This window comes from Anas acuta, chromosome 1, assembly GCF_963932015.1.
Source record: "Anas acuta chromosome 1, bAnaAcu1.1, whole genome shotgun sequence".
NCBI lineage: Eukaryota > Metazoa > Chordata > Aves > Anseriformes > Anatidae > Anas > Anas acuta.
Genome location: NC_088979.1, coordinates 36,242,062 through 36,265,443, shown reverse-complemented (window position 1 = coordinate 36,265,443; position 23,382 = coordinate 36,242,062).

Sequence of the window (23,382 nt, the reverse complement as noted above, 5' to 3'; positions counted from 1 at the left end):
TAGCCTGTGAACTGGCATCTAAAATTCAGGCATATTACTCAGGGTGTCCCAAGTAGTAATAGATTCCGGTCTGGTCAACTGAATTGAATTTCTGTATACCTTCTTCTATTTGTTCTGTTTTTGCTATCAGGAAACTACAGCATTGATCTCATGGGTTTCATGGGATAATACCATAGCTGACTACATGTGTGACATAACAACTGAAAGTCAAGGCTCAGAAAAATGTATGGATGAATGGGTGTACATGTGTGAACAGAAATACAAAAGCAGAAAATTGAACTTTTTTGCCATGAATCCCATTAGCATGTGATTTACTCCAGCAAATATTTACCTTTTTGTCCATAAGGGATGCTATTATTGATATCTACAGAGAGACAGCTTAAGTGAGTCACCCACTTTTCCAGGAAAGTATTCCAGGCTTGCACTGGAATCACACTTCACAAGTCCAAAGTCAATAAGAGGGTATATATATATACATGAAGTTTGCAGGTAATAAAACTATCATAATTCAATTAATATCAGCTCATCTTTACATCTGAGGCATAGGCCCTACCAATGGATGCCACTGCATTGTGTAATCAGATGTAGCCAACATCCCTGGAGGTATTTAAGAGATGTGTGGATATGGCACTAAGGAACATGGTTCAGTAATGGGACTTGGTAGGTCAAGCTGATGGTTGGACTTGATGACCGTAAGGCTCTTTTCCAGCGTAAATGGCTCTATGATTTTATGGTTCTATACATGAATAGTGTAAGTCTGAATGGAATGAGGCACAGAATTCAGAATTTTAGATATGATTTCTCTTAAGTGAGAAAGTAGCTGAAAGCAAATTATCCCCTCATTACACTCTTAGTTATACACCCAGAGAACATCTAGGCATATGCAAACATTTTCTTGGAGGTTGTTTCATAGAAGATAAGGAGATTAGACTAAAATCTGTATTTCTTTACTTGTTTATTGGTTTTATACCATCTATTAAACATAATCCTTTGCTAACTCTGAGGTACAGAGCACTTCACTGTATTCACAAGGCTCAGAAGTTCTGTGTATTTCAAATCAAGAATATCTTTTATTTGTCTACATTTCTGAAAAGATGGCAGGTAAAATACATCTTGATCTTGAACTGGTCTTCTATTTGAATGATACTTCATGTAAAAATACTAGGGTAAGTCACAGTTCCTTCAGTCTGTGATAGTATTGCAACAGCTGCTACTGCTAACAACTCATTTTGTGTTCCATGATTCTTATAAAAAAACAACTTACTTTACAGTAACACATACACAAACAAACACACACAAATGAATTTGAAAAACACTGATTTGTTGTGTTGATGTATTTGGATTATAACATTTGGGGAAATGTGTTTTTTTGTTTGTTTGTTTTTAGTAATGTTTATTTAAGATTGAGAGTTTAAATGTCTCTTTTGATATTCATGTTGTAAACAAACCATTTTATAAGGCTGTGATTTTAGGTTTCTAAACATCTAGTAAAAGAGGGTACTATAATTCTCCCCATTTTACAGATTTGTAGACAGCAGCAACGATTGGTGCAGTGACTTGCCAAGTGTAGGGTCATCTCTCTCTGTATTGCTACTATAACCCATTTTGAAAGATTAGTAATTTTCTGTGTTGGAGTTTTCTGCAACTATTATACTTGGAAACTGCTCACTAACAGAGTTTTCACCAGCTTGAGACAACCGAAGAGCTCCCTTTGCCAGTGTTCTGGCAGCAATTTAGTGGGTGGCTTCTCGTGACTATGACAGTCACAAGTAAATCTCATGTGGGAGTTCTGTTTTCCTTACTTCCTGCAGCAGTTTAAATACAAGTAGGAAACATTAGCAAAGGTTCAGAAAGTATCTTCCAGTGTCCTTTATTATTGGATGTGTCACTAGAAGGCTGCATACCCATTAAATTTCCATTGTAAAACACAACTCTAAACACGTCAGAGGAAATTCACCATACTAAATCTAAAATGCACACTGTTGTTACTTTCTCTGAATGCTAACTAGGTATTTCCATGCTATTCTATGTTGATATAGTGCCGCAGTTGACTTCTAAGCATTACATCCCCTAAAACAACCATATCTATTTATAGAGGTCGACTAACCGTATAATTAATATGAAGTATGTTCTCTTCCAGTGTAAGTTTAAGAATATGTAGTGACTGTAGTGTTTGTGCAGCATCTTTAAGAGAACTAATAATGTTTCCTATCAGGATCAAAGATAAAATTTTGAATCCAAATGTCTTCAAGTTAATGGAAACATTTGCCACCCAATTCAAAACTACAGAAGTGAATAATACCTTACAGCATTAGTTGAGGTTTGGTTCTAGTTTCTTTTAAATCTTTCACATTGTGACATATACAGCACTGCTAATTTCCCAAACACCAATATATTTCTGAGTTCATCTAATATGTAGATAAAGATATCTGTGTGTCTAATTCACTTTAAGTGATTTTTGACTTACTGAAGAAGTTTCTCCTAGATGCACTACTTCAGTGCAGGGTACAATTTCTCATAGAATCTTAGGATCATAGAATGATTCTATGAATCATTCTCTTCTGAATGATTCTCCAAGAGAAATGGAAAAACAGCTGTTGATTGACAGCATTCTTTTTCCCTTTGTTTATGAATCGAATCAAATCAGTTTACAGTTTCATTATAAACTCTTTTAAATAAGCATATACCGTATATTTTGAAGCAATAATAATAATAAAAAAAAAATGAACTGCATTACAGGTGTCAGATTTCAGAGGTAAAATACATGGAAACAAAAAAAAAAAAAAAAAAAAAAAAAGAAAACATAAATCTTTATCCAAATAGATCATTTTGAGCACAAATGAGTAAAAGATTTTTTAAAACAAAAAGTGCTGTAAAGATTATAACTTTGTACAAGTCAGCGCTGCAGACTTCCACTTCAGTGTCAATGAAGTGACAGTGATGTGTACATTTTTTTTTTTTGTTGTTACTTCCTCCTGCACATTATCAACTATAATAAAATAACTGAACTTTTCTTTATATCTGTATAAGCTCTTCAACCACTTTAACTTAATGTCATTAACAGTTGCAATTGCTGAGGTATATACAACTAGATTTTTTTTTTTATTTTATTCTTTTTTGTCTGGAAAAGAAGTTTAACAAACAAACATACTATTCAAAGAGCCAGAATCAGTGTTCAGATTATTATTTTATGATTTCCCAAGTGATTTGACCTGTTAAAGTAATAAGTGTTATTATATTTATGGCTACTTTCTCTTCTGCTTTATACTGGTTTAAACATGGAGTAACTACAGAATAACAGGAATAAATTTTGCTGGAGTAAATTATACATTCTTACCTCCCCACTCGATTATTGCATTTCAGTATGTCTGGGAATTAAGTCAAGCACGCACTAAAAAAGAAGTTTCAGAATACATCAACCCATCTTCGCTGTAACACATAGGTCTCTGAACACATCACTTTATGCACTTCTACGTCCCCTGCCTTCCTGCTGAATACAGGATACAATTTATGGTTTATCTCAATATTCAGAGAGTTCCATAGAAAAGGACCAAGCTTTTCTTTCCAGAAATCTTTATCTCCCTTGACAGCTGTTACAATCCAATGAAACTATCGTTTTCTCTCAAGAAGAAAAGGCTTGCAAGCATGAAACAGAAAAGATACATATATATATTATCTATTTATTTATTTATTTGTTTGTTTACATTTTTGCAAGAGCTGCCCCATGATCAGGGAACTCTCTTTGACAGCTGATATGAGCTTATGAAATGAGCTCACGTTTCATAGCTTTCAGATTTAAATGCAAAATTCATTTTGTCCACTCTAATTTTCTCTAAAAAGTCCCTTCACACAGTGCTGTTTCCTGACCTTTGTTAGTTTTCTTATTGTTGTAGTGGGAGTTTGGAGGACAAACAAGTACCCAAACAGACCCTTGGCTCAGTCTTTCATCTCTTTTTCTCATCCCATCCACTCTCAAGGAGATTTTCTAAGCACAGTGGTATAGAAGCTTTGTATTAGTTTTCCTCTACTCTTCTCATTTCAATGTGAAATTGCAGAGACATGTCCATGTCCTATTTATTTAGTTACATCTCTTTGTGCTAGTCCTAGATCCTTAAAGCATATGGATCCTGGTAGACTAGATGGCTGGAGGCTACCTTGGCCATATTCACATGAAATGGCTGCTAAAAATTATAAAGCAGGATCTATTACCTTCTGTACTGATCTATGTAACTAGTACTTCTTGATCCAAGCCTGGTTTATCTGTTACTTTGCTGAACCAAAAAGGATGAGTGCCTGCTAATTCATTGATCACTATCCTAGATTCAAAGTTGGCTGACAGGTCAGGATCAAAGGTTTATAGTACATGGGGCTACATCACACTGGTGACCAGTCACTAGTAGGGTTTCATAGGGCTCCATTTTGATGACAGTTCTCTTCAACAGTTTTATAAATGATCTGGATGCAGGATTGAATGCATACTAAGTAAGTTTGCATGTGATACTAAATTAGGCAGAGCCATTGACTCCCTTGAGGGTGGAGAGGTTTTGCAGGGAGATCTTTACAGATCCCTGCTAGAGGGTAGCTACTAATTTCATGGAGTTTAGTAAGTGTCAGATACTGCACCTGGGATGGGGCAACCCTGGATAAATGTACAGACTGGGGGATGAGAGGATGGAGAGAAGTCCCATGAAAAGGGATCTGGGGGTTCTGGTTTACAGCAGGCTGAATATGAGTCAACAGTGTGCCCTGGCAACCAAAAGGTCCAACTGTATCCTGGGATGCTTCAAGCATATCTTTTGTTTCTTTCTACAGACAGTACACCAGCTGGTGTACCAGGATGTCCTAGTTTGGTTGGGATAGAGTCAACTTACTTCATAGTAGCTTATATGGTGCTGTTTTGGATTTGTAACAAAAATAGTGCTGATAACACAACAATAGTTGTTGCTGAACAGTGCTTGCAATAAGTCAAGGTCTTTTCTGTTTTGTGAGCTGTCTGCTAGTGAGTAGGCTAGAGGTGTACTAGAAGCTGGGGAGGACTTATCCAGGACAGTTGACGAAGACAGCTGACCCAGCCTGACAAAGGGGATATTCCACACCATATGAAATCATGCTGAACAGTAAAACTGGGGAGTTTGCCAATGGGATTGTTTCCTGTGGACTGTCTGGGCACCAGTCAGCAGGTGGTGAGAGATTGCATTGTGCATCACACACATAAAAAGCACCCTACATCTTCATCAGAACAGTTTTTACTCTTGCTACTGTGAATCTGGGGATCTGAGGTCAGGGGAGTCTGTGTTCCTATTTTTCACTTTTTTTTTCTTTTCTTTTTTCTTCTAGTGTATTGTAAAGCACAATCATACTTTATTTCTCAAATTCATTATCTCTCAGAAGTTAATACACAAATATCAAATTATTTGTAATAATATGAGCAACAAATGATTATTTTCAATCATGAAAAATATTTATTACAAACAGGAAATTGTCAATCAAGTCAGCACAGTTTAAGTCTGGACTGACAGAACCAGTATAATGTAAACAAATCTATTTTTTTCCTCTGATTTGGACAGGTTTACTGTTAGGGTGTATTTGTTTGTTTGTTTGTTTGAGATCATAAAAGATACATAAAGAAAGAACACATTTTATAAAGATATTCCTGGCTTGTTTGATTAGTATTGACTTTGAACAGCTAAGGGATCTTCAACAACCAAAGTCATTTATTTAATAATTGTTATTCTTGGAAAATTCAAAGTTTATCTCATATTAATAGAAAAAATGGATATTACCTAAAAATTCTTCATAATCACAAAATACATCTTTGTAAGGTTCCAGTTTTTGTTTGTTTGTTTGGGGGAGTGAGGGGGTTAGGTCATAAAACTCAGTAATCTTTTCCTGCATTATTTTCCAGCCATCCACATCATGAGATCCACAGAAGCTGGTATCTGGCAATCAAAATGGTGTAGTGAAAATAAGTTACTATTTCATTTGTTAAATATAACCAAAAAAAAAAAAAAAACACACAAAAAAAACACCACTGTGAGAGTCAAGCTGTCATTTAAGAGACTTGTTTGAATGTATGCAGGTAGGTCCATGATGTGAGTTCAAAAGACATCAAGGCAACATATACTGATGCTAGAAAATCACAACTCTGTGATTGGTCAAAACTGCTTTTAATCATCTTTATTCATTTAGTTATCTATAGCTCTAAATTATAATTAACCAAGACATTCCAATATTATAGGGTCCCCATGCATGAGAATGAAGGGTTTATATTTAAATTCTCTGTATGGAAGAGTATGGCAGTAAATTGCTTACAGAGTATTTCTCTGAGTTTTACATTGCAGTGGGACAAAAATGAAAAACTGGTACTCTGTTTTATAAGTGCTTAATAACCTACTGTTTCATCTGGTATTTACAGCCAGGCTCCATGATACCAGTTGGTCATATAACCAGAACCATTGAGGACTAATATTTGATTTTCTAGCACTTCACCCTGCTCTAAATCAAAAACAAGTCACACCAGGCATAAAAGGTAGCCTATGAAGGAAACAGTTAAATTTCTTTGTTTGTTTTGATTTTTTTTTTTTGCATTACATTTTCACTAGAATGAAAATAAATAAATAAATAGATAAATAAATAGATGTCATTCTATCTCTGTTCACAAAAAAAATATCAAAAGGAACAGGATTCTCCCCCCTTAAAGAAAGACGCAGCATAAGATGGTATCATGTAGAATTATGTGTAGTATTATGTGTACATTGTGTGTACTCTTTTTCTTATTTGTCAGAACATTTTATTTTACTAGATATGAAAGGAAACATAAGTGAATTATCATATTAAAATGAATTTTCCTCTATCTATCAACATTGCACTCCCCCGGGAGCCACAGTTAATTCTATAGGTTTTTCAAATGGAGCTCATCTTTGTAGCCAAGAAATAGCTTCAAAGAAAAATTCTTTCCTAAATTTGTGAGGTCCCAACAGAGAATGTACATACCTAAGGTCCTTTCCAGAGTCAGAGGTTTGACCATAAATGTGGTGAATAGGAAAAATCTAATATGAGGTTGTGGTGGCTTCACACTGGCGGGCAGCTGAACTCCACTTTCTCATTCCTTCTTCTCAAACTAAGAGGGGGAGAAAATATGACACAAAAAAAAAATGAGGTAAAGACAGGGAGATCACTTACCAGTTCCTGTCATATGGAAAACAGACCCAGCACAGGAAGATTAGCATAATTTATTTCCTATCAGGAAATACTAACAGGCTAGAGCAGTGAGAACTAAAACCAAACTAAAAACAACTTCACACCCATCCACCATTTTCAACATTCTCCCTGAGTGGCGTGGGGGAATGGGGAACGAAGGTCGCAGTCCAGAATACTTTGTCATCTGCTGCTCCTTCACAGTCACTCTTTTCCCCTGCTTCAGCATGGGGGTCCCTCACACAAGATGCCGTCCTTCCCAAACTGAACTCGTGTGGGCTTCCCACAGGCCGCAGCCTCCTCCAGGCCACATCCACCTGCTCCACCAGGCACTCCTCCAAAGGCTGCAGCGTGGAGATTTGCTCCCTGTGGGACCCATGGGCTGCAGGGGGACAGCCTGCTCCACCAGGGGCCTCTCCACAGGCTGCAGAGGAACTTCTGCTGAGTGCGTGGAGCACCTCCTGCCCTCCTTCTGCACTGACCTTGGGGGCTGCAGGGCTGCTTCTCACTCCTCTCTCTCAGCTGCTGTTTTGCACCAGATTATTTTTTTCACTTCAATCTGCTGTTCTGGAGGCTTGTGGTGGTTTTACCGTGCTGGGCAGCTAAACCCCACAACCGCTCTCTCACTCCCCCTCCTTTAGATGAGGAGGGGAAGAAGTAAAGCAAAGAACAACTCACGGGTTGAGATAAGGATAATTTAATTAAAGGGAAATAATTATAATAATTAAATAAAGACTACCATGAACTAAACAATTTAACTAAGGGGAAATAAAAAGGGAAAGGGAGGGGAAAAAGGGAAAATAAAAAGAAGGGAGGAAAACAAACAAACAAAATAAATGAAGGCTATATGGAAGTGCAGAGGAAAGAAATTACTCTCTACTTCCCACAAATGAGCGATGATTGACCACGTCCTTGAAGCAGGGCCTCAACGCACGCAGCCGGTGTTCGAGAGGAGGACCGACATCTTCCAAACAAGAGCCCACCCCTCCCCTCTTCTTCCTGTTTCCACCTTTTATTGCTGAGTGTGACATCACATGGTATGGAATATCCCTTTGATTGGTTTAGGCCAGCTGCCCTAGTGATGTTTCTCTCCTCACCTTTTGCCCTCCCCCTAGGAGGGTTAGTGAAAGGCCTAATACTGTGCCACTGCTGCTCAGCAGTAGACACAACACTGGTGTGATAACACTGCTGTTCCAGCTACAAGTACAGAGTACGGCACTGTATGGGCTGCTGCCGGGAAAGTTAACATTCCAGCCAGACCCAGTACAAGGCTCAGCCAGCATTGCTCCCTGTCTCTGTTCTGGCCAGCAGCTAGTCCCTTTTGGAGCTGGCTGGAGCTGGCTCTGATCTGACATGGGACAGCTTCTGGGCTGTGTTCACAGAGGCCATCTCTGCAGCCCCCTGTAGTGGGTTTACGTGGCAAGGTTTCAGTACTGGGAGGCCATAGGGGTGACTTCTACAAGAAGAATCTAGAGGCTGCCCCGTGTTAGATAAGGGCCCCACCACTGGTCAAAGCTGAGCCAGTAAGTGATGATGTTTGCGCCTCTGTGAGAGCAGATTTAAGACAGGAAAACAAACAAACAAACAAACAAAACTGCTGTTGAACAGAAGCTGGGAGAGAGAGGAGTGAGAAACAGCCTTGCAGACACCAATGTCAGTGAAGAACAAGGTGAACGAGGTGCAGGTTCCCCAGAGGCCTGTGGAAAGGACCATGGTGAAGCAGGCTGTCCCCCTGCAGCCGTGTACCACAGTGGAGCAGAAAGTCATGCTGCAGCCCATGGAGGAGACAACAGTGGAGCAGGCGAACCTGCACTGAAGGAGGCTGTGGCCTGTGGAGGACCCCTGTTGGAGCAGATTCCGGGCTGGATCTCTAGCCTGTGGAGAGGGGCCCATTCAGGAGCAGGTGACCTGGCAGGAGCTGTTGCCCATGGGGGATCCAGGTTGGAGCAGTTTGCTCCTGAGGGATGGACACCATAGTAAGGACATATATTTGGAGCAGTTATTGAAGAGCTGCTGCCCGTGGGAAGCGCACACAGGATCAGTTCGGGAAGGACTGAATCCTGTGGGAAGGACCCCCAGTGGAGCAGGGGAAGCGAGTGACCAAAAAGGAGCAGCAGAGACAGAGTGCTATAGACTGATTGCAATCACCATTCCCCTTTCCCCTGTGCCACTCGGGGGGAGAAGGTGGAAGAGGGTGGATGGGGGGAAGTGTTTTTGGTTTCTTTCCTTTGTTTCTCACTTCCCCAGCTTGCTAGTAACAGGCAATAAATTTTACTGTCTCCCTACTCCAAGTCTGTTTTGCCCATCACAATAATTGTTGAGCAATCTCCCTGTCTTTATTTCAACCCTTGAGTCCTTTGCATCATATTTTCTTCCCCTTTTCCTTTGAGAATGGGGAGTGAGAGAGCAGCTGTGGTAGAGTTCTTCTGCCCACCTGAGCTAAACCACCACGCCCCCCTACAAGCAAAACCTTGCCACATAAACCCAATATAGAGGCCTACTTCAGTGTTCTTTCGTGTTCATTCCTCTGAACTGCGAAAACATTGGGAAGATGGAATATTATCATTTTTAGCATTATATTTTTTAGTTGTTCACAGTCCTACTATTCCCATTTTGAATTTGTTCATAATATGTAAAAATGACAGTATTAGTAACAAACTCATCAAACATCCAGAAAACAGCCAGGAATCTTTTTTTTTTTTTTTTTTTTTTTTTTTTTTTAATGTATTTTTCCCCTATATATTATTAATATTAAGCTTTTAACTTTATTTATTTTTGTGTGTGCATGAGTGTGGAGGGGATTTTTCCTCTTCTAGTATTCTAGGAAACAAAAAATATGCTGAGATAGAAACATATGTCCTATTTAACTTTGAGGATATGCCTTGACTGAAAGTGAAAACAAAACAATTAATTTCTCTGAAGAACTTCAGGTATGATTCAGCTGCAGACCTATGTATCTAAATGTGTCTAATTGTAAGCATCTACCAGTGAAACAGGTGAATAAGGTTATATTATAGCTAATGGACTTCTAGTGACTCTGTAGTCCATACGGTTTTAGGAATCTAAAAAAACAAACTATATCATTTTAATATGGACACCCAAGCCAATATTCTGTTGCCTAAACAGGTACTCAACTGTGGGAGCTCAGTTTGGAAGCCAGTGGAACCTGATAGACACAGAAATAAAGTAGCTAGTAGAAAAATGCAAGATAAGGTACAAAAGAAGTAGCATAAGGTCAAAGAAGAAGTAGCAATTGAGGAATTGAGAAAACAACCAGCACAAGCAGTCCGCATGACAACAAATCAATGAGCAGAATAAGAGCATGATAGTCACGTGATCACTAGTATAGCCATCAATGAGCAAGCTTGCCAAGTAGCATAACCGTCATGTGCAGAGATGCTAAGGGTATAAAATGCAAGAATGTATACTCAATAAATGCTTCAGTTGCATACCAGCCTGGAGTGGTGTGATAAATTCCCTTCACTCAACATAGAGGGGCATACACAAAAGGTTAATAGACATGAATCAGAGTATGCAGAGTCTATAGGAGATGTACACTTTTTTGGAGTGGCACTGAAAGGTGTGGTAAGATACTCTATGTCATCACAGATAGCAACTTTTGCTTACATTTAGTCAAATGAATTCTATGCTTCTCATCTAAATTAGTTGTATAGGCTCTGTTTTTGGAAAAAAAAAAAAATCTGCATGTCCAAGGGAATAATACTTCCTCTCAGAGAAAATTTCTGTAAAATGGATGAAATTAATCATACTTTGTATGGGTTTGTTTCCTCCTATTGAAAATGCTAAGCAACATTGATCTACATTGATTATTTTGATCTAGATGGGTAGATCTGCATTGATTATTTTTTTAATTTTTTTCTGTTTATAGGAGATCTGGATAATGTCAAAGGCAAACCCCAGTGACTACTTTTAAATATTTATTTTTGATGTTTCACCTTTCACAGAGGTGACAGGTTTTATATCTGTGATAGGATTTACATATAATGTGATAGGAAATTACACCTCATACTCTTACTGCACAATATATAACAGTCTTCCAGTTAACCTCACTGCAGGTGATTAGAAAAATAATGAGAAAAAGTACTGGGGCAACAATGCCACATCCTGTAAGAGCTCTTAAAAATATAATAATAATAATAATAATAATAATAATAATAATAATAATAATAATAATAATAGCAGTAAACCTTTCCATGGACGGGATCTAAATGGTGTGGCGTTCACTGCTTGGAGGTCTGTCTGATACTGCACTACTACTTCATCTGAAGAGAAGTAAGATTATTTATACTGCCCTCCTTTTCCTTCTGGTGTTAGTGCCAATATATGTTAAGAAATACCTTACAGAGTCAGAATGCCTTTCTTACTGGGATCATAATGAGCACTAATCCCACTGCATTAAATCATCTTTTGAAATAATGGTAACTTGTGGCATCTACAAAGTCTACAGCAAAGAATTTAGTGATTTTAGTGTATGGTAATCGTTTAATGATATAGCTGGCAGAATCCCTTTCAGCAACTAAAGGAAATTTAAGGCTAGTCTGGGTTCAGATGATGCAGTCATCTTGGAACAGTTTCAGTTTTCTTTCTGATGATGACAGTGATTTTTCTTCATGTGCTAGAATTGTGAGTGTGTTTTTTTGTTGTTGTTGTTGTTTTTTTTTTCTTCTTTAATGAAACAAGAAAAGTAAATATATACATAAAACACTACAAGAACTAAATAGTACAATCTTGCATATTAATAAGCATGACACATGGAGTAATTTCTGTGAGGTAGTCAGCTCTAAGAGGAACGGGTACACTGAGAAATAAAGGATAACAGAAAAATCCAAGATTTTTGGTTATATGGATATATAGGGCCTCACTCCTATGGGGGGGGGGGAGGAGTTCAACAGAGCAATTGCATAAATACGTGTGTGTTTTTTTTCCAAGATTTAGTAAACAATAATTTCCAATAAAGAGGAAAAAATAAATTAGTATTTTGAAAACAGGTAGAGTACAGAAGTACTAGCAGTTAAATGCTTGAATATCTAAATATGTGAAGCCCAGAGCCTCAAAATATGAGTTTTTTGTGTTTGTTGTTGTTGTTTTTTTGTTTGTTTGTTTGTTTGTTTTTTGTTTTGTTTTGTTTTGGTTTTGTTTGTTTGTTTTTTAATTCCAAAATAATAGCACTTATTGATATTTGCCTAAACAGTCCACATAAATGTAAGAGCACCAACATTAGTAACATTAATTTTTTTTTTTTCAGTCTGCATTGTAAAAAGAAGCTTTCATTCATAGGTTTCCCATCCTCTCCTCCTCAGGATTCAGCCCCCCTTTTTCTGTTCTCCCTGCCACAAGTTATCCTGGAAGGCAGCAGCAATTGTGAAGTTGAGTTTATCTACATGTAAACTCCCAAAGAGACCATAAGGATGGTGTCCTAGTTTCAGTTAGGACAGAGTTAATTTTCTTCCTAGTAGCTGGTAGAATGCTATGTTTTGGCTTAGGATGAGAAGAGTGCTGATAACACCCCAATGTTTTAATTGTTGCAGAGCAGTGCTTAGACCAAGCCAAGGACGTATCAGCTTCTTGTTCTGTCCTGCTAACGGGCAGGCTGGGAGCTGGGAGGGGACAGACCCAGGACAGGTGACCCAAACTAGCCAAAGGGGTATTCCATACCATCTGACGTCATGCTAAACAATATATAGGGGTGGCTAGCCAGGGGAGGGGGGCCGGACTGCTTGGGGTTAGACTGGGCATCAGTCAGCAGGTGGTGAGCAATTGCATTGTGCATCACTTGTTTGTACACATTATTATTAGTAGTACTATTATCATCATTATAGTTATTATTATTTTTGTTGTTATTATTTTCCTGTCTTAATAAACTGTCTTTATCTCAACTCACAGGCTTCACTTTCCCATATCTCTCCCGCATCCCAGAGAGGGAGGGGGGGGGGTGAGCAAATGGCTGTGTTTAGCTGCCAGCCAGGTTAAACCACAACAGATGGGTATCCTTTGGTCCTATTTGGAATTCTAGATTTAAGTCCCCTAAAGTTTTAAGTCATATGCATTCTCCTGATTAATACATATAGGAATTCATTATAGTCACCTACGTTGATGCAGATTATAGTTGTACAGCTAATTAACCACCATTTTGAAGTTTGCAGTCCTTTTGCCTCTAGAAAAAGGTAACATAAGAATCCTCTAGTGTGACCTGTATAGAAAAATGGTTGCATCAGATCTGTGCTGTCAAAGCTTCAGGTGTGTGGTTGACAGATACTTGACAACAATGAACAAGAAAACTCTGAGTTCAGGTATCTGTATCTATACCTCCATGTGGATCTAACTGCTCTCACTAAAATAGTACAGAAATGATAAAGAATAGCGGACTGAGCACTGAGCCCAGGGCAGTCTGAGGCAGCTGTATGCTTTCATTATAACAAAGCTTGCTCAGTATGGCTTTACTAGCACAGGTGGTACTGTACATTATTCTTCCTAGAAAAGAGTTATTATATTGTATTATATTCATCAGTCAGAATTATAGCATTCTTCAGTTCAAAGCAGGCAGTCAAGATGAGGTTTGTAACTTGAACAGGGAGGGTGTATGCTGTTAACTGGAAGATGATTAAGAGTAATTTGATGCAACATGCTACATTTGCAAAAGTGAGAATAATAAAATCAGTGAGGCAAACAAATGAGCCATATGTTTAGTTATCTATCACCCACAATGTGTACCAGGAAAAGTATACTACTAATCTGACAGAACATTTGCAAACTTATATTCTACCAATTTAAAGCTAGGATCTTTATGTAAGACAATCACTTGTGGTTAGCTTATACAATAATTTTGAGAATTAAAGTTTTTAAAAAAATCTTATCAGTTGTATGGAGGAACGTGAGCCTTCCTCACTAGCCTATAAACATTATTGATAAAAATGAAATTTGATTTATGTAAAATAAAATTGTACTTTAATGTTCAAGAGTTTGGTTTAGCTCGAGGGGATTGCATTCGTATTTTACTGTAGTTACAAATAGCCGTATCACCAGTTACAAATCAATTGAAAATATGCAAAAGCAATGTCTGAAAAAAAAAATCCTGTTTGATTTTGTAGTGTTGACTCTTTAAACAAGCAACGACTAAAGTATCCATCATTGAATGATTCATGCTTATCATAGCAGAATTGCAAATACAATTATAAAAATATTTTTATATTTGCAAAATCTAAACAATTTGAGTTTTTCATAATGCTTAGAGAGAATTGTCAGATTTTTTAAATTTAATTTTCCCATGTCATTCTGTTATTTCTTTTTCTCTGTGAAATATATATATATATATATTATTTATTTATTTATTTATTTATTTTTTCTCTGTGTTTGTAGGAGAGGTGTTCCAGCCCCTTGATCACTTTTGTGGCCCTCCTCTGGACTTGCTCTAACAAATCCATGTCCTTCTTGCACTGGGGGCCCCAGAGCTGAAGGCAGCACTCCAGGTGGGGTCTTATGAGAGAAGAGTAGAGGGGGACGATCACCTCTTTTTGGACAGGTAATCACCTTTTGGCCATACTTCTTTTGGGGCAGCTGAGGATACAATTGGCTTTCTAGGCTGCTAGTGCATATTGCCAGCTCATGTTGAGTTTTTCATCAACGAACATTCCCAAGTCCTTCTCCTCAGGGCATCTCTCAATACACTGATTGCCCCTCTACTCATGCTTGGGATTGCCCTGACCCAGGTGCAAGACCTAGCATTTGGCCTTTTTGAAGTTTATGAGGTTTTCACAGGCCCACCTCTCAAGCCTGTCAAGATCCCTCTGGATTGTTTCCCTTCCCTCCGGCACGTTGATTTTATAAAACAGCTTGGTGTCATCGCCAAACTTTCTGAGGGTACACTCAATCCCTCTTTCCATGTCTCTGAAAAAGATGCTAAATAAAACCAGTCCTAAAACTGACTCCTGAGGCATACTCATCATGGGTCTTCACCTAGACATCAAACCATCGACCTCAACTCTTTGAATGTAATGATACTGCTAATTCCTTATATGGATAAGGACGTGGCATATCTGTCAAATCCACAGAGACAAGAATGTTGTGCAGGACAGTGTCAAATACATGCTTTGCATAAATCCAGATAGATGATTCAGTTGCTCTTCCCTTATCCACCAGCACTGTAACCCTGTTGTAGAAAGCCACCATATTTGTCAAGCATAATTTGACCTTAATACAACCATGTTGGCCGCCACCAGTTTTTGTGGTTTAGCTCCAGTAGGCAGCTAAGTACCACACAGCTGCTCATCAATCACCTGTATTTTCTCTATGTGCCTTAGCATGGTTTCCAGGAGGATCTGCTCCATGATCTTGCTGGACACAAAGGTGAGACTGACTGGCCTGTAGTTCCCTGGGTCTTCCTTTTTTCCCTTTTAAAAAGGGTGTTATGCTTTCCCTCTTCCAGTCAGACTGGGCTGCAATGACTTTTCAAATATGATAAATAGTGATTTAGCAATTTCATCTGACAGTTTCCTCAGGACTTTACCCATTCCATGGACTTTTTCTGTAGATTGGCTTGAACCTCATCTTCTCCTACAGAGGGCAGTCCCTGCCTTTGGATGCTGTGAATTGGTCAGTGTGGCTAAAAACTGCATATATATTTGTTGCTTTTTATGTATGAAGTGACTTTTTCACTTAGGGAAATATCAATTATAAAGCTTGTAGCCCTCTATCTCTGCAAACACTTCTGCAAACACTTTTTCCATTGGGTTCTGCACCCTGTTACAAAGGGTCTAAGGGCCAGCTCTGACCTGCCCAGCAGCAAATACTTGCCTTCAATTACTGAGAAAATCATTAAATTATGAGACAACAGTGAGAAAATGTTCAGAAAGAATAAAAGAAAAAACTACTGCCAGACATAACACTATTGAGACAAGATCATTAGTATCTCAAGCATTCAAGGAGAAAAGCACCAGCATGGAGACATTTAAAATACTAAACAAAAAAACTGTGAAGGTTAACTCTGTAGCTGGTAATCATTGGTGCTTTTGGTCAAGCCAACAGTGTCACCAGGAATGACAGTGTGGGTGGGAACTGGGAACACAATGACACTGAGGACCCATTCAAGAAACAATGAAGTCCACCCCGCCCCTCCTGACTGATGTTCCTGTGGCCAGCAGAAGTGTGTTTTATTTTTTTATGTTCTTTAAGAGCACTAGTGTGCAAACTAATACTTGCATAATAGATAATTAAATCTTAGCTACATTTTGTGAGCACTGAAATAAATAATTGCTTTTTCTTTTTCAAACTGTGCATACACCACTTGCAGAGTCTCTTTGCAGCCGTCTAAAGATCCCTTAATAAACTGACCCTTAAAGAGAAAAAGGAGCAGGGTTCAGTGAAAAACTATCCCACCCTATGTGTTCTTCTGTTAGCATTGCATAAGGAAATCAGTACATGAAATTAAGGTTAATCACGGGTATTAGCAAAAGTATTAGAGGCTCAGCCTGCTTTGACAGACTTTTTGTCCTTTCTAGTATCTGTTCTTTATGTATACTTTTGAGGGGGATTTTTACTTTCTTTTCCAGATGAGAGATAAAAATAGAAGACCTAAAAAAGCTTAATGTGACCTGAATGTTCAAGGAAAGGCTGGCATATGGTAAACAAAGACATAATTTAAAACTCCTGAGTGTTTTCTCCCTGTGTGTGATATTCTTAAAGCTGCTAGTGTGTAGGTTTCTTAAAGCTACTGGTTTAGCAGAAATGCTGGCAGCTGAAAGCTGCATGAACTTTAGCTTTCTTTCTAAAACTGGATGAATTGTAAAGAAAACAGAAATGGAATTCTTTCTTGAGATTCTAGACCAGAGTTCAGTTCAGGCAGGCTTTACACCTTTTCATGTTTATTTTCCATGAATGTTTGAGTAGCTGGGATTTACTCAATCAAACAGGCAGAAAAGCAAAATTTCATACAGAAGCTTATCAATGAATTTTGATAGGATTTCAATATTTGTAATTCATGACCAATTTATTGGTTACTGTGGTGAAAACATATGAAGTGACCCATGAAGTTTAGTTTTGTGCTGTACCTCTGAAATTGTAACACAACACTCCTGTGCTTAAGGGAGGAGGAACAGTGCAGATATAACCTTGCTTTAACCTGAATAGGCTATACAGCCATGCAGAAATACTAATTCAGGAGCAAAAAGCAGCAGCCACTAACAGGAGGGAATTAACCTTTCTTCCCTACACATTCACATTGATAAATCTTTGCATGGAATACAGCAGTGCAGTCTGGAGTCTTTCAGCTACCTATTCTCTCCCAGTTCTTATCTCTTGTCTATCACATTATATAGAGAAAGTCAGAATGCATATAACATACAGACAAAGTCCTTTGCAGGCCAACAACCCCCCAGGAAGGGTGAGAATGTACTCAAGGTCCCTTGTACTTGCTACTCATATTTAAAGCTTATTTCTTGCAAGACAAAAACAATTAAAATGAACTTCTGAGTTCATTTTGACTATTCAGAGCATATAGAAAAACAAACAAACAACTATATGCTCTGCAGTCTTGACAAAAGGATATACAAAGAAGGTCACTGGTCAGAAACTCCCCTCTACTTAGTATTTTTTACCTATTAGTGGATAATTTACAGAGCTATCTGACACACACCAGTTAAGAACTCTAAAATTAGTCTCACACAAAGCCTTTGATATTAATAGTGTGACAGTTAGCCCAGTACTTGATAATAACTGTACAAAGAACTAGTGATGAACAACATGAAAGAATAAGGTATAACCTTCTTCATGATGCTTATGGACAAGAAAAAATATGATTACTACTGAATTTCTGCTGTAAGTATTCATTCATATACTTTGAAAATAGGAAAAGTTATCTTCCTGAACTCACTGCATGAGTTGTTTAAAAATAAGCAAAGAAATAATAACAAGACAAATATTGTTTGTACATAACTTGATATCTAGACATTAAAGCAATTTATTATGGATATATATAGGATGAATTTATTATAGAACTATACCAAGTGTTGCATTTAACATGAACTTTTGAAATGAATGTTGGAGATATGCAAAATAAAATTTGAGTTTTCCACCTTTTTTTTTGTTTTCTTTTCCCTATAGTTGTTGTTGTTCCCCAAATTTAGGGAAATGTTTTTGTTCTCATTAAGCTTAAAGGCTTCTATTTAAGTGTATTTTAAAGTAATTTCATGAAACAAAATTCTTCAGAGAAAAAATGGTATCCAAATAGATTCCTTTCCTGCCTTTCCTGTTTTATATATATATATATATATTTATTTATTTATTTTTATTTTTTTTTGTAATAGCTAAGGCAATTAAATGACCAACCTCATCCAAATATTTAGCTTGTATATCAAGACTCAGTCTGTTTATTTTTTCAAAATATTGAAAGCATAGAACAGAAAAAAAGACACAAAATTACCTGTAACTCTGCTACACAGTGTTTTAGTAAAGCCTTAATTTCCTATAACCGTGCTTGCATTATTGTTAAAACTGATTCAAGCAAAAAGAAATAGGAAAAAAAAAAAAAAACAAGCAAACAAAAAAAAAAACTTCTCAAAGAATGGAAATTAGCTGAAACCAATTTTTACTACACTGATAAATTGAGCATGAAGAGCTATAGTTTTAATTACTGTATAGAAAAACAGGGATTAGCCCAGAAGACATGACTGAGTAGACACTTGCAGAGGTAATGTATTTTCTGTCTCCTTCAGACTCAAGTATTCAGTTAAGTGAAAGAGGAGAAGGTTTCTACCTGTTAATGAAGACTATAAAAATGTATTAAATTAATGATTTACATGGTTATCAGGGTAGTGATCATGTCTGGGCTTTCCCAAGGAAAAGGAGAAAAAGATTCTCAAGTTACCATGGATACAGAAAAATCAAAGAAAAATAATTATTACTCATGGGGAAGAACCCAAATCTGTGCTGTTCACTGAAATAAAACTTGAATAAGAGTTTAATAGTCCTTCCTTCAAATACCCCTGTAGGGTCAATTCCAAAGTATCGAGAAAGCAGATGTTTAATTAAAAATTTAAATGCTCTTTGTTTTTCCTCTGAGGAAGAAATTTGCTGGACGTAACAGTACAAAACACAGTTTATCCAGTCTCTGTATTGCCCAACAAACTAACAAACAAACAAACAAAAATGATAACTGCTTACACGACCAGAGATTGGAGTACAGTTTTGTTAGATAACGTCATATTATGTTCCTGCACTCTTCCCAGACTATATTAACAAAGGATAAACTTGTAAGGGTACTAGCTCATTGTTCTTTCAGAAAATGCTCAGCTTTTAACAGCTAGATCAGCCAATTAACAAAGTTCCCAAAATTTTCAAGATCAATTTCAGCATTTCTCAGCTTTTCGGAAATACTGTTTACTTTTGATGCCTATGTTTTCAGACAATCCTCCAGAAAGTAATCTTTCCCTCTCCACCAGCCTGTATTTAAAACTAAGGCCCAATCATGCATGTAAAGTTTTATAGCTATGGAAAACAATCTAATTGTCCCTAATGTGAGATGGGGGACACAATTTTAATTACTGCTAATTGTCTTAATTAGCTTGCGAACTTAGTTTCAGCAAAGTAACTGTAAATGTTTTTCTGTGTTCTGGAGGAGCTAAAATACTGTTTTATCTAGAAAGTTTGGCTTTCTATATGTGTGCTATTTTTTGTCATTCTCAACTTCTTTGAATGACCTAAACTTTAACAATCACGCTGCTTGATTGGTCCCAGAACTACTGTCCGCTACTGTCTGTTCCTTTACATCTCTCTTCTCACGTGTATTTAGATACAAGTATCATAAACATCGATTTTAACTGTATTTCAAAATGCACGTGATCATATTTATTGTTCTGACAGCTTTTCATCTCTTTTCATTATTATCACTAATGGAATGCTAACAGACTCAACGGAATTCTAAACAAGTTTAATCTTTACTCTCCTATTATGGAACATGTGTATGAAATTGATGTGATATTGAATTGCCATATGATCTAAGTAACATCCAATTTAGAAGTTCTTTTACACTGAATACAAACTGCATCCTTTCTAAATTGACTCAATATTTATTTTATAAAAGTATTCAAAGGAAAACTGGAACAAGTTAGAAACAAGCTAGATTTGAGTGATGCTAAAAGCAGAATAGACAGTAGAACTTGTTTACTTTAGGAAATTTTCCACTGCTGAAATTCCTCTGATGCCTATTTAGTTGCCCAAATTCATCTCCTCTGTTTGAAAAAAATATATATATGTATGTATGTATTATTTTTTACCTTGATCTTCTCATTCTGAGGTAGAAATCACCATTAACTGTCACCTTCAGGCATTCTTTGATCAAACCTCTTACTGTGGAGAAAAAGTTCAAAAAGGAGATAGGAACGGAATTGAATTTTACAAGTAACATTATTTGCTTCAGACCAGAAGCAAGAAGCATCGAGTTACCTTAGTTAACCACAGCTTCCTTTTTTTTTTCAACAAATGATGATCTCATTTGATCAGTTTTCTGTGACATAAATTTCACAGAATGTCAGCTTTGTTATATATGGAGTGGTAATTCATGTCGAGAAAATGGTTGATATTAATAAAGAAGGGGGAGATTTGGGAGTGTGGCCATGGGAATCAGCAAGTCCCATGGTTGATGATAACATCTGACTCTTAACAATGAGTCCATCAAGAATGTAAAAGAGTTTAGAGGGAACATAGAAGGGTGATTCAGGAGACTCCATGCAGGCATGGAAGTTTCTGGGTGTTTGCTGTTGTTATATGCAAAGTTGTTTGACCAATGAAAAGTTGTTTTGGAAAGGACTGCTGTGGGGAGAGGGTATAAGAGTGGAGCTCAAGGAAAAAAAAAAAAAAAAAAAAAAAAAAAAAAAAAAAAACATGATATAATGAAGTTATGTCATCAATAAAGAAGCAGAAAGAAGGAATGAAAAGGGACAGGCTACCAGAACGGAGATGAGGATGGGAACAGGCACATTGATCGCCTCACAAAGACAGGTTCGGCCAAACTCAGCAAACCACTCAGAGAAGCTCATACAGAAAGCTGAGAGAAGCTCAAGCTGAGCTCAAGCTGAGAGAAGCGGACCTGTGCACACAACTGCCCCTTGCTGGTGAGCAGCTGCACATTATGGGGAAATCATATGTCCTTAGAAACAAAGATTGTCCTGGTAACCTTACAGCTTATTCTCCTTACAAACAATCAGACAGTTTATGATCCTGAAATATGGGACCAAGCTGAGGTCAAGGTGTGGGACTCTGCAACTAAAAACGACAAGGTTGCGGTAGGATTGCTCAGCACCTGGCGAGCAATCTCTGAGGTCTTAAAGAGCCATGTGGGACCACAGTCAGAAACGTGTGGTTTGCCAGACAGTGAGGGAGCTGCAGGCTCCTTTACTGATCCGACCACTACTGATCTGACCACTACCATGGGCCCCTCTGCTGCTACAGCCATTGAAGGTTTTTGCTGTTATGTCCCCTGGTGACCTGGACGTGCCTTTTGACCCAGGCCCTATTGGCCTTGAAGAGGAGATGGATATGTTTTTCTTCAATCCAAGAAGAAGAGGACACATAAGGCCTGAAGACCAAATTGCTTAACAACTTAAAGCGAGACATATTGTTCCCACAACTAGCCCTGGAATTCTCCGGTGTTTGTAATCAAGCAAAGGAATGGAAAATAGAGACTGCTAAAACATGGAACTTAAAGGATTGTTTGTTACCTTTCCTAATCGTACATATGTATAGGTGTACTCGAGTTTAGTATGTAAAAGCAATGTTCTGTATATTTAGACTGTTTGATGTTCATGTGTGCGTGTTGGTAGAGTGTAGATTCCCTGCGCACCCAGCGCTGTTTACTTGCCTTTTATACCTTTTATAAATATTTCTTTTATAAATAATACTAAATTCAGATTGAGTTGAGACTTCATTTATAACAGTTTCCAAATTGTAATAATTCATTTTTTTCTTATTATTCTTATTATTTTTTTCTTCTGAGTTACCTTAGCAGTACAAAGTAGAAAACAACACTTATGTAAATTAAAGACTTTTTCATGTCTTCTGTTCTGTATTTCGCTTTATCCTACAGAGTTTCCATTAAGGTTTCCAGAAGACACAGCTTTGAGATTATAAATCCAAATTAGTGAAATTCCTCTTTTACATTCTGCCCCCCCCCCCCCCCAAAAAAAAAAAAAAAAAAAAGGAGTCCCTAAGACCAAAAGACTCTAAGTCCCTAAGACAGTTTTATCTGTCTTTTCAGCTTTTATTAACATTAGTATAAGAGCTTTTTTTTTTTTTTTTTCAGAGAATGACAAACCCCTTTATTATTATGCTAAACCAGACTCTACTCTGAAATAGTTTCCTATGAGTCAATTTGCACTGGCGTTCTTCCTAATGTGTGGCGTAAAGATCTCATTACAATTAGCTGATCTAGTGAATACATTAGAAGTTTCTTCTGTAGATCTCTCTAATTCTACCACCTATGAATTGCATCTATTGCCTAAATGGTCTCAAAATAAATATAAAGAACAAAAGCTGATATTCAGCTTCAAAAAGTAAATAAATTCTTCCACTTAGGGCATTTGACCGTGCTGTAACTGTCATGCCAGACTCTGTTTTCAAGTTCAAATGAAGTTGGAAGCCAGTAAAGGCTAAAGCCTTTCTGTGCAAAATTACCATTTCATGTTAACAGAAGTGTGCGCAAGCAACGCACAAAACTTTGCTCCATGACAATAAACATTATTATTATTATTATTATTATTATTATTATTATTATTATTATTATTATTATTATTATTATTATTATTATTATATCAAAGGTTTACATAAAGTCATTATAGAAGTGAGTTCCTATATGAAATCTGAATCTATATGAGATTTTACTTGAAAACTGCTTGTCTTTCCTTCATCATCCATTCTATTCTGTGTCTTCATTTAGATTTATCTGCTTGTGTTTGTAACTGAAAAGAGAAATAAAAGAAGGAAAAGTGGAAGCCAGATTCCTTATTTTATTTTGTTTTGTTTTGTTTTTCTATGCACACTTACAAACGTTTCTACCATTGTTCCAAACACTGCATTGTTTCAGTGCTGTTGTTGAAAATAAAGTTTAAATGCATGTCATCTGACTGTGAGGGGTTAATTTAATGTGAAAATATATATCCCTGATCATGATTTCATGTA